The 12,759-nt window shown below is 44.8% G+C and overlaps 1 protein-coding gene and 1 long non-coding RNA gene across 12 annotated transcripts in view; one reads left to right on the plus strand and one right to left on the minus strand.

The window, feature by feature from the left end:
* The window catches only part of LOC127063793 (agrin-like), a 235,553-nt gene that overhangs the window by 119,289 nt on the left and 103,505 nt on the right, over window positions 1-12,759 (minus strand). The gene's annotated exons all lie outside the window — the stretch shown is intronic.
* Window positions 1-12,759, plus strand: part of LOC127063807 (uncharacterized) — a 193,766-nt gene that overhangs the window by 41,279 nt on the left and 139,728 nt on the right. The window lies entirely within an intron of this gene.

Genomic DNA, 12,759 nt, shown 5'->3' on the forward strand with positions numbered 1-12,759 from the left:
AAAATTTACATTCTCCATGGACGATCGCACGCGTGCAAACGTAATGCAAACATTATGGAATATGTTGTACGTTGTACGGATGCCACGTATATATATATATATATATGTGTGTGTATATATATGATACGAGTATATATAAAGGAAATACGTAGATACTTAGCGGAGAAAAGGGATGAGGATGTTGGAGTTTGGAATTTGAAGGGAGAACCACGTAAATACGAAGTTATGCGAATGTGTGTCGGATATGCGGAATGGAATGTACAGTAGAAACATGACATACGCGAGCGCGGATATACGTATCCGGATCGTACCCGGTCTTTCCCAGAGAACTTGCGATCTTGAGGGATCATTATCGAGAAGTCTATTTATCGAGCGTCGCGGAGGCGCGGTAGGTATTTGCCTTGCGAGTTACATTCCCGCCAGTAACGTACAATGAACGGTTAATCCGAGTAATCGTAAATACGCGATATTTTCGAGGAATCGAGTAAATATGCTGGCTCGGTTCGCGAATCGCAAAGATCCGATTACTGGTTGTCAGGAATTGATCGATTCCTTTTTCATCGACCTAGGTAGTCCTTCTACATTATTTAGAAGCTCTCTTTTCTCGGAATAGTTGTCCTCGCGGGCGTTGGTCGAGAAGGAAAGACGAATTTACCGGCGTTCGACGGTAGCACCGACGAATCTCCTACGTCCACGAAAGATTTATCGCGATCTTCCGTCTCTCGACGGTAGATCATTGGGAGAAGAAGCTTTATCCCGTTCCTAACTGGTAGGGCCGTCCTCCCAGGACGCGGCCCTTTTGTCAAAGGGATTAAATGCGGACGCCTCTGTTGGGACTACGTAGACTACAGGGACTAGAAAGAGAGAAAGAAAATGTAAAATTTTAGTAGAAAAGGTGATGTCTCCTCGGCAAAGGAGAGAAAAAAGGTAGCACTCTGCGAGATCTAACATTTTTCAAGACGAAGAGATTTCTCTCGGTCTCTCAAAGAATCCGTGTGTGTCACGATCCAATATCAAAATAAATCGCAAAACTAAGAGACTCTCGGGCCATCCAGAGAACGAATGGATATTGGTTGTCCGCGAGCGTTATCGAAGTAAAATAAATGCAAAATCTGCTCGCACCGTATGGAAATGAGTACGATATTAAATTACGATCAAGTCGATCATCTTTTCGAGCTTGATTAAACTCTCCGTGAAATTCACTCGGTAAAAATTCGATAAAAATTAATTTTCTGGTTGGTTATACTTGAAGAAAAAAAAATTAAACGGTGTAAGAAGACGTTTCTTGCTTTGCGCACATCCACAATGCAGTAGGTAAATGGTTTCGTTCAAAACAGTAGGTACCTATTATACATTCGTAAAGAAAAAGATTATGGTTTCAAAAGCGATATCCGAATTCGGAACGAAATGAAAACTTTTCTACGACGTTCTCCCGTAATCACTGCAATCTTTTGTAAGACGATCCTAAAGCACGTTGGGATCGGGCCAATGGATTCTCGCTATTTCGATATACCCGAAAGCAGTTTTCTCGAGCATTACGAAGAGAGAGAGAGAGAGAGAGAGAGAGAGAGACCCGCTTTTTATATTTATATACTTGGATGAATGTTACCGTTGTGCGTTTTCGAAAAATAGGGAAGAAGGATACGGTAACGCGTGCTCGTGGAAACGAAAATATTTGGATAAAAAATTGCATAGCGGGAAATCGAGCGAGGGAAAGAAGAATTTTGAAAGAGGGTAAAGAAGAAAGCGAGAGAGCGCGCCGAGATTTCGTATTCTTCTCGTGGGTGGTACCGAATCCCATCGTTCGCGCTATATGGACCAGAGAATGAATGGATACCTCGACGCAAGTGGGAGACTGGAATAAAGAGGAGAGGAGACAAGCGAAGAGAGGTAAAAATTATTTCTACGGTCTTCTCCTTTCATTCCGATCTAGGCGAAAGGTTTGATAAAAAGAAAAAAAGACGAAGCGCGTAGGTGCGCGCTAGCATACGCAAGCCACTCCTTTTATCCACTCCGATAAATCCTCACAACGCGGTGCAACGCGTCGAAAAGAATTTTCACGGTAAAGCCTCGGATCAACGGATCTTTGTGACGTTACACGGAATGATATTTCAATCTCGCGAGACTCGCACGAAAGTGAACGCTCTTCTCCCTCTCTCTACTCTTTTTACTATTTACGATCTAATGGACACGCTTCTCGATACGAAAGGGATATGACTCGCGTCCTTTCTCGCCGAGCAAACGCAAGATTCGATTGCATCGATGAAAAAGAAGAAACAAAGGTGCACGAACGATGCGCGCGCGCGTGTATTAGCGCATTCGCGTAGTAGTTTCCGATATTAATAGACGATGCTTCGAAACGAGGAATCATATTTCCAGACGATCGAACGAAGCCGTTACCCCTTTCGAGCTATCCGATTCGAATGCATAGCGGCCGATTAAGAGGAAGCCTTTTTAGTGATATCCATTCGAAAGGCGGAAGTCCAATGGTGCGGAGGAGCTGGTTAGATGGCTGCTCGAGATTTTGGAAAGACCGCAGACTTCCTTAATTCCACGCGCCGTTGGTCGACTAGATTATCCTTCGTCTCTCTCCCTCTTGTACGTGCACCAAACGTACGAATAGGGTCCGCGCAAATACATGGAAAGATGGAGATAGAGGTATGTATATAGGGAGGTATACACACACACATATATATATAGAGAGAGAGAGAGAGACGGGGAAGGAGGGTGGAAGCAAGAACAGCCGTACTACCCATCCCCGCGCTTCCACGGCTGATTTAAAGCCCCCTAATCTCAGATGCAGAAACAAGCCCTACGAGCGACCGTGGACACGAGCAAGGAAGGGAAGGCTTCGAGGCAACGTGCCGTTACACTAGGACCGATTAGAGTTTTCCCATCGACGAAAAATCCGCCTCCGATAGTTGCTCTTGTAATCGAATTTTCGAGCGTAGATTAAAATAATAACGAATAACCTTTCCTCTTGGGCGCATCGTAAACTCTCTTCAACGTCCGTGGGATAATTTAAAAATATTCCTCGCGATACTCGACTTTGGCAACAACGGAAGAGGAAGAAACGAATACCGACGAGAATCGCTTTTTATTCGTGCCTCTTCGACAAAGGCCATTAGAAAGAGGCAAACTGGAAATTATTGACGTAATATTGGAAAGCGATAAGGTCGGAAGCAAATGAGAATTGGCTGTAGTAACCGTTATTAGAAATGTGCAAGTTGTGCATTGGTAAAAGTGTAAGGAAAACGTGTCCAAGCTCGAGTCGATGTATACGAAAGATTCAATGAGCCGAAGACTACGTCGATTGGTTCTTTCGCTCGATTAAAGGCATTAAGACGTTTTACCACCGTCGAAGAAGGAAGCTATTTTGCGTTTCATTCGGAAAGATCGAATACAGGGAACGACGATGATTCGATGATTTTCGACGGGACGAGAAGGGACGGCGAACCAACGTCGTTCCAATATGATGAACCAATAGGAAATATCTCTCCCCCTCTCTCGTCGCGCAAAGACGTTTCGGTAGCGCCGAGGAAGCGAGCCGACCCAAATTCCGATATTCCCTTCTTTATTTTCACGATCCGAACGTCCAGCGGGATATGAGGGAAAACGAGAGACCGTCTTTATAAGGAGCAAATCTCGTACAAGTTACGAACACGTTCCGTATTGCGTTTCTAGTCTCGCCGAGTAATACGCCGAGTGCTCCGCGGTAAATTGTTTTTTCATACGATGCTCATGGAAATATGAGACACGATCGCGCGAGAAAGAGAGAAAGATTCTTTTAATACTCTCCAACGTACTGGAAGCCCCGTGTGGCTTCTATTACTTTTCCGTAACGCTAGAAATGATATTTAATATAATACGTAGTAGAAAAATGAACAAGTTCTCTATCTTGCCTCCCATTATCCTTTTATATTCAACCCTCCGGACCACAGTGGAAGATTAATTAAAATGCCACAAAGGTTAACCGAAAAAACGTAAACGTAAGCGCGTACGACGACTCTTATTCTTTCCTCTTTCATCCTCGAGGCCACCGATTCAGCCTCACTAGCATCCATCCTCTTCTTCTCTCATTTTTATCACCGTTCCATCGGATTCTTTCTCCCAACGGTGGCGGCAGCAGCGAAGGTGGCTTTAGGTTCACATTTTCCGTTTAACGCCTTTTATCTCGGCGACTGCGAGGAGAAAGAGAGAGAGAGAGAGAGAGAGAGAGAGAGAGGGAAAGAGAAAGAGACTGCTTATCCCCGTACGTACTTTATACCCTCATACATTTTTTTCCTTTACCACGAGTATTCCTTACCGTTCCTTTTTCGCAAGTTGGTTCAGTAAATGGCGAATAATCGTCCGAGTACGGGCCAATCCTTTGTTTCTCGTTGAACAATGCTGCTCTTCCTACCGCGCCACCATTCTCGCATCGCGTTTGACCGCAGCCTGAGCGTTACTACTTGAGAACGTTCCTCCGGCCATTTCACCGACATCGTCGCTTCTCTCTTTTCATCGACCCTTCGTTTCTTTATTTCTTTATTTTCCTTTAAGCGCGGAGGAAAAGAGCGAGTATTATAAATTTTAGACGTGTCCCGAGTACGAGATTCTTTCTCCTCTTTCTTTATTTCTTCTTCGTACTTCTTCTTTCTTTTTTCAAGAGACAGAAAACTACGCGTCAACGTCGAGAAACGTAGAAAAGTAAAGACATAGAAGTAACGCGACGAGACAGGACGCAACGATTCGAATTTATTCGCCGACGACACGGATTACACGCTACGCTATTTTCAACGAATAACCTACTGTCTCGCGGCTTTCATTTCCCAAACGTTACGTACGCCGTTCGAACGATTCGGCGCCTTTCCCGACTTCGATACGTTTTGAAGAGATCCTTACCACCCGTTAAATTAGATCCTTTAATATTTCTTAGCTCGCGTAGCTCGATGTATTTAGCCTGGAGAGTGCACAATACGCTGCTCCGTGTTATGGGAACGATTGTGTCAGAAAAGTCGGAGAACTCTGTACCTCGTCCTCTTTCTCGAGGTACATTTTAATATCCTGCCAATTTAATATCCTACCGTTGCCGTTGCCGTGTAGCGCCGCCGTCTCGAAGCAGAGCATTTTAATAAAGTCACTGTGAAAAGTGAGTGTCACTCTGGTTGCGCCGTCCTTTATAATTTCCTGCAATTTCGTTTATTATTCTTCCGGTTCACCTTCCACGCGTCCTCGTCGTCGTTTAACCATTCTTCTTTCTCCGACTTCTTAATCTCGGTAGCATCGTAAAACGACCGAGAGCAAATCGAACGATTATCGAAAACGCGCACGCACGTAATGGAAATCTCGATTTTTATTATATTTGACAAGCTCGAGCGGCTCGAAACAAACATCTACCGTCGTTTCCAGAGTGACTCCATTATCGCGGTCGAATATACTCGTATTATAAAACCGCGTTCGTCGACGGTCGAAGCTTCTTTCTCTTACGATCTTCCGCTCGTCAAGCCCCTTCTACGTTCCGCCATCCGCTATCGTCGTTTTATGCAATAGCGACGATGTGCTTTCTAGCCCGAAATTGTCTTTCTTCCCAAGCAAGCGTCGATAAGCTCTGTCTACCGTTCGAGAAACGATCCTTTCTATCCAACGAGCACTCGCTGCTGGCTGGTATTGTTTTTGGCTCCTCTCCGTCTCTCTCTCGCTCGCTCGCTCGCTCGCTCTTCCTAGTCGTATCTAGATCGTTAATTATCGTTAAAATCGACATGGCCTTTCTAGAGACAGTTGTGTACTCGAAGGACTAAGTTTCCATAACGGATATCAATCGATGCCACGTAACCACTTAGGCCGATGCAGTTGGCGAGACAGAATCGCTAAGAAAGAAGTCGCTTTTAAACTCGAACCGTCTAGTTTCAGCGTTGTTTTAAACTCTCGCGGAGAAGAAAATATCTCGTTTCGTCGATGGTACCAAAGCGGAATCGCGTAACGACGAGGAGAGAATCGTTGCGACGCGTCGTCGTCGAGCGATATCGGACGAAATTAATTTCGAAAAAAGAGAAACAGACGGTCTTGGTTCGTTTGAATATTACGCGATCTACTTTCTACGAAGAAAGACGACTTTCGTTTCGTCTACCAGTCTACTTCTTCTTAATGCTCGTCTTGCTTTCGTCGGGATATCGATAATATCCTTCCAGACGAATAATTTTATTTCTGTCTACCGGATATATTAGTTTCTTCGGCTTTGCGGTTCGGCAACTTATACATCTCCTTCTCGTGTTTGAACTCTGCGTACGTGCCTCTTTCGAGATACGCGGACAAGGCCGAGCTCTTATCGTAAAAGAATTTTTACGATCTACGCGTCGTAAGAATTTTTTGTATTAAATTTTATATTCATGTATACGGCTCAGCTAAAATACTACTTGTTCTTGCATCAAACTTGATAAGGTTCGTCATAAATTCAAATTACGGGGCCAAATTTCGAACTCTTACCCTAACCGACCGCGTACCGCTCGTTATCCGAAAAGCATATACTATTCCACTGCCGTTACGAGGAAATCGGAGAAACTCTTGTTTTAGTCGCGAAAACGATCCGACGTCTCATAAAATTACGTAGGGGTTGGTACGTGCTCGGACAATCGATATGCAACCACCAACACCGATGCGAGAGAACAGGAGCGAGATTTCTTTTTTCTCTTTTTTTCTTTTTTTTCTTTTTTTTCCCCGACGGAACGTAAAATTTCGAAATGTAATCTACATCGGTTGGATTAAACGTGAGTGATTTTTCGAACGATCGCCGGCATGATTTCCCTAGGCGCTAGAACGAGAACGATAGTGGTACGTTTATGCTGCCCGAATATAATCGGCATTTTCCTAGAAGCTGGTAGATTTTCCCTGGAAAACGCGATTTTCCTTTCAAATGGCTCGCGAATCCCGAGATCGCCGTTGGTAACCGATGACATTGGTGCGCGTTGTCGTCGAACACTCGCCCTGGATTGCGTTCCGCTCCGCTCCGTTCCGCTCCGTTCCGTTCCGACTCGCACGTCGGTATTATTCCGGCACGTGAATGGATGGAAATTGTCAAAAATAGCCGGAAGAAGCTTTTGTGTGTGTGTGTGCGCGCGCGAGAGAGAGAGAGAGAGAGAGAGAGGGAGGGATGGCCATTATAACGTTTCGGAAGAAACTCTGGTTGCAAATCGTAGCGCGGTTGAGACGGCGAATAAATTGCAGCCACCGTCGGTTTATAATGGATATCCGTGGTCGATCTTTTGTCCTACTTCGACCGTACAACATTTGTCATGTTTCGCCGTAGAAGGAACGCGCGATCGAAATTTCCAACCGTTTTCTTTCTCCTTACGCGAAAGCTGCATAATATATAGATTAAGCCGACGTTCACGCGCGCATCGTATAAATGAAAGAAAATTCGCATCGTCGAATATCGAGGAATTTTCGAGATTTCTCTTTTTTTACCCTCCCCTCCCTTGCTACATTCTATCGCGATTACCTACGAATACGTCGATTCTTCGATTCGCCCATGATTACGTGAAAACAGTTTGAGATGAAATCGGCACGATTACTTTCCGAACGAAGCGAGTTCCGCCGCGGTCGGCTTCATAACTCGATTTATCCCGAGACACGAGCGAATGGAACTCGGAGAGCACGAGTCGAAAACTTTTTAAATAATTACATGCAACCGCGTCGCGGTGTCGAGAATGAAAAGAAAAGAGAAGGAAGGACGAGGTAGGGGTAGCTGGTTGAAACGGTGAAGGATCGCAATTGAGTCGAATAGTGCCGTCGTGGCGTTACCTCGTCCTTCGCCCTACTCCTGCTCCTTCGCACGTACCACGTTCAGCCCTAGGAGCATTAATGGGAAAAGTTTGCTTTTATCTTTTAAACGGCCGGAAACACTACTAATTTCTAACTTCGGGCATTACTTGTACCTACTCCAGCGTTTTCGAGTAGGTACATTTACCGGCACGAGCGAGACCGCCAGCTTGTTACGGAACAGATACCATTTCTTTCATGCTCGAAATCACCCTCGACCCTGCCACTCCCGATCAAGTCCCGAAGATTGCCGGAAGAAAGGTGAACGGCTTTATTTAGAAGCTCTATCCGCCTACTCTAATCGAGATGTCTTTATCGCGGCGATATCAAATAGGAAAGATTTTCCATGGCGAGCTAGCGTTCTTACCAAGCGTTCTTTTAACGACGATAATGCCACGAAATTACGGGTCATCCTTGGCTCCCCTCCAAAATAGACACGGCTCACCTCAGGAAATCGGCCAAGGCGGGACTCGACGTCAAGACTTAAGGGTTTAACGTTAAGCTCTTGGAAGGCGGATCAAAAATGATACGGTCCGATAGTTCACCAAAGATAAGCAGAAAAGACTAGAGCCGAGGAAGGGATGGAGAGAGAGAGAGAGAGAGAGAGAGAGAGAGAGAGAGAGAGAATGAGAGATCAAGAAACAGAGAGAGAGAGAAATCCTTCTAATTGCTTCTCGCAAGGCGATTAAGTAGATTTCACGTCACATTTAAAATAAGCCTGGAGTCAAGCCGCTAAGAAGCAACGACGATGTTCGTGGCGATGGCAACTTCTGCAGCAATTACGTGAAAACGCGACCTATATCGTTGCTCGTGTTAATTAATCCTTCGTCATCTGTAGAGTCTCTCTCTTTCTCTCTCATCTAGACGTACGTATAGTTCTAGTCGCCTGTCTACATTTGTCTATGTTGAGAAAGATAGAAGGAGACAAGGGAAAACGTTAAGATGATCTCTGGCGAGAGACGAGAGAGAATCCTCGCTCGATTATTGGCCTCTTACCCTAATGATTAATTGACTCTAGTAAAATCTAATGCTCGTGGATGGTCTGAGTTTCAGTATTTAACAGATATAGTCTATACGGTTATAGTACATAACTCCATCAAGTGTCGTAGAAAATTCTAATGCGAATACATTAACGCTATTGCCTGTGATGTTTAGCGCGAAAACCATGAGCGAGCGCATGTTCCATGTTTAGTAACGTCTGTGTTATCGCACCGAAATAAACACGAAAAAGAAACAGAGAGAGAGAGAGAGAGAGAGAGAGAGTCTGTATATCGTCTGTACATCAAATATGTATATAATCCTCTAAGAACCGATGCACTTTTATAAGGTATTTTCGTGTAATCGTAAAGTCTGAGTTTCAATTATCTGTTAAAAATAAAACCTATTTGTTCACATTTACGAAAACAAGATAATTTGTCTCTCTCGTTCTCTCTCGACGAAATCCAGGTGATATTCAAGAAATTATATACCTGCGTAGTTGGATATACGAGGATATAAGAAAGAAATAATTAAACGTCGAGCAAAAAAGTTTCAAGATAAATGACGTTTCATATTCGAATGGACTAAGTGAAAGTGGATAACGGGCTTGAAAAGATGTCGACTTTTGACGTGCCATCGCTGTTCCGTCCGGTCTATTTCGAACGTTCATAGGTATAACCTACTACACACGGCGAATTGATTCCAATACTCATACATTCGAAAACGGTCGTTCTTGTTATCCGTTCGGTTAATCCCAAAGGAAGAAAGCTCGATAGGACACTCGCGCGTTGCTATTGCTAATTCTACGAATGATATAAAAAAAGGAAAGAAAAAATAAAAAAGAGAAAGGTAATGTTTCTCCGGAGAATAAAAGTATCGAAATACAAAGTATTCGAGTGCAAAAATTAACGAAGCCGGCGAATTTAACTGGAACAAAATTTATCATTTAAATCCGAGAAGCTTTCTTTAACACGCTATTTCGAGCGATTTTAGTTCAATTTTCAGCAGAGAGAAGAAGGAATCGTGCCCGTGTAGAGATCGAAACGAGAACCTCGAACGATCAACCAATTAAGCGACATTACGTAAAGTACCTAATTAACGTTATCCCTTTTCTCGTCGGACAATTTCGCAAAGATCGGAAGAACGAGTGGAGGAGGAGACCGCGTTCGTCGAACCGGTCATTTTGCGGACGCGTATCGAGTTGGTCGGACAAAGCCGCCGAGAAATGGCTCGAGTCATCGTGAAAAGCGTAACTACGTCTGCGCTCGTTAAGAAGAATCGAAATGTCGGTCATTAGGGGAAAGTGAAGAGGGAGGTGGTATGGCGATAAACGAGAGAATAGGGTCGAGCTATCGCGACGATCGATATTAGCGAATTTATCGTCTCGCGAGTCGTATTTGTCCGGCCGATTTCGCGCATATTCGCGTAAAATTCTACCTCTCGAAAGTATTCGTGCACCCTTCCTGAAATCGAATAATGGCGCGAAATTAGTTTCGCGATTGGAGAGTAATGGTTTTTCGAAAAATTACGATCGGACCGAAATAAAAGAGCTCTTCGCTAGTTTGCCGGATATATGAGGGACAAAGTGCGACGGCGCGTTCGGGTATCAATCGATTTTTATTAGGGCACAAATTCGGCCGAACGGAGAACGATCGTGTTTCGAGGAGAACGTCCTAGCCGTACAAGCTCTATATCCGTAGGTAGATACGTATATAAGGGTGGTAAACGTCGCGCCAATTCCAAGCTTTGAACGCAATCGACTCCCATCGTGTCGGGCTAATGTGCATTAACATACGTAAGACTCGGCACTAGGCATTAGAAAGTCTAATACGCAAGCCGCTTTGGCGCGTGCCGGCGAGTCGAGCGTATACGCCCGCCCGACTTTCGCTCGTCTCGCTACTTTCAAATTATTCGCCGTAAGCTTGACTGAAAAGAGCGAGCCAAACATTACCGAGACCGGATTAAACTTTTGCATCGTATTCCGCGACGTACCTGTGGAATTCCTGGCCTTGTTGCATCGGCCCGGATTCTCCGCGAGTTTTGTTCTTCTTTTTATTTATCTTTTTTTTTCCATCCTACGGAATGTCTTTTACGATCTCGCGCGATCTCGTCGACGCTTCTCGCCCGGTCGAAAACGACGATCGATACGTCTCTCCCACCGCTCACGAGTATCATTCGTCGACTATGGTATACACGATCGATAATCAGAATCGAAATGCCGTTTAATCTTGGACGTTGAAATCGTATCACGTTCGTTGATTCGTACTTTACTTTTCCGACGGGGACTAGCGAACGTTCGAAAAAAGGAAACTTTTGTCTAGGGCTTCCAAAGGTATTCCTTTGTCCGGGAATCGAGTACCCCGTCCTGGCACACCCTGTTTTCGTCCGTACAAGCCAGACACGCGAACTCCTTTCTTCTCCTCGCCTTTAACAGTCGTATTTCTATTAAAGCAGTCAATCCGCTCCTTTCTCCTTCCGTCCTCTTCCTTTCATTACCTCTTTTCGATTCGAGCCATCCGCTATCAAGCTTCTCGGAACATCTCGCCGTTTGGACGCCCTTTCTACCGTCTATGTCGGAGAGTTAAATCCTACGGCTTTGCGAAAGCCGTCCCTCCTCTCTCTTTCTTCTCCGCAAAGATGGGTCGCGAAAACGCGCGAGAGGGACGAAGACGAGTCCGCCTAAAATATTCCACGCTATCCTCGTAAAACATAGAGAGCTCGCTCGGTAAACTCGAACCCTTTTCGTCTAGCCCGTCGCCATAGTTGCTCCTGCGAGCACTGCACACCTTTTGTCCGTCGTCGAGGAGGATCGTCTTTCGAGCCTCGACGCTAGTTGCGCGTACTAAAAGAACGTTGATAACGCCTTTTTGCTTTTCTCCTTCTAATTATTAACCTTTCCCTGATATTTCTTCGATGGTTAAAGACGGTAAAAAGAAAAGCGGATAAAGAAGCAAAATCCTGAATTCATATTTAGCGAGAACATAATTTACACCTATTCGCTCGTTTCACCATCCTTGTAATTATTCGCTTATGTACGTTTCGTTCTTTGAAAATATCTAAAACGGGGAAACGAAATTCGCATCGAAAGCAACCTTTTCGCGTTCTCCTTTTTCCACTCGCGTAATCCGCTGTAAGAATCTCCATCGTTTACTTCTACTTCTGCTTTCTCGTACTTTCTCGCGGGCTAAAAAAGTGCTATTCGAGTTGGAAGTTCTCAATTATAAGGATATAGCCGGGTAGATTAAATACTTTTGAAGCGCGTGGCCGAGTTTTACACTTTCTCGAATTAAGAGACGAATAGAGTAGTCATTATTAAGGGAACGTACGTTCCGACGGACTTCCCTTTTATTTTCAATGTCTTTTCTCGTAGTTTCTCCGCTGAAAGGAGCGCAGCAGCGAAGAACGATTCGGTTTAAGTAAGTTATGGCACGAAGTAAGTAAGACCCGCTGCAGGAGAGAGTTAGTCGGAGGCGGTGCGGTTGCTTCCGACTTAACGGTGAGGCATTCCACCGCTACTTAGAGCTCGATACGTTTCACTTACGGCTGACCCAACGTTCCTCTCAACGCGTGCTCGCCCGGCGGCATATGCCGTATTTTATACTTCGTTTTACTCCATCGTCGACGGTTAGAGAATAAAATACGCGCGATCAAGCGAGTCCCGGCTAATGAGGGATCATTCGATTTACGTCGGATGATGCGTCGCTTCCGAAAAATTACGGAAATTACAAACCTTTTCCAGCGAGCTGTTCTCTCTCTCTCTCTCTCTCTCTCTCTCTCTCGACCATCCCACCGCCACAGATATATCGCCGCTGTAGCAGCTTTAGCAGCACTTTTTCGAAGATGGAGTTTCGTCAGAGTGCAATGAAAGTTCGTAACGCTAACGAAGCGATAAAACGTAACGGCGATACGTAGAGTATATATCTACCTATATACCGGTATACTCGTATGTAGATGCGCGTGTCCGTACTTGGTGCATTGTTACCA

The sequence above is a fragment of the Vespula vulgaris genome, chromosome 5, assembly GCF_905475345.1.
Source record: "Vespula vulgaris chromosome 5, iyVesVulg1.1, whole genome shotgun sequence".
Classification (NCBI taxonomy): domain Eukaryota; kingdom Metazoa; phylum Arthropoda; class Insecta; order Hymenoptera; family Vespidae; genus Vespula; species Vespula vulgaris.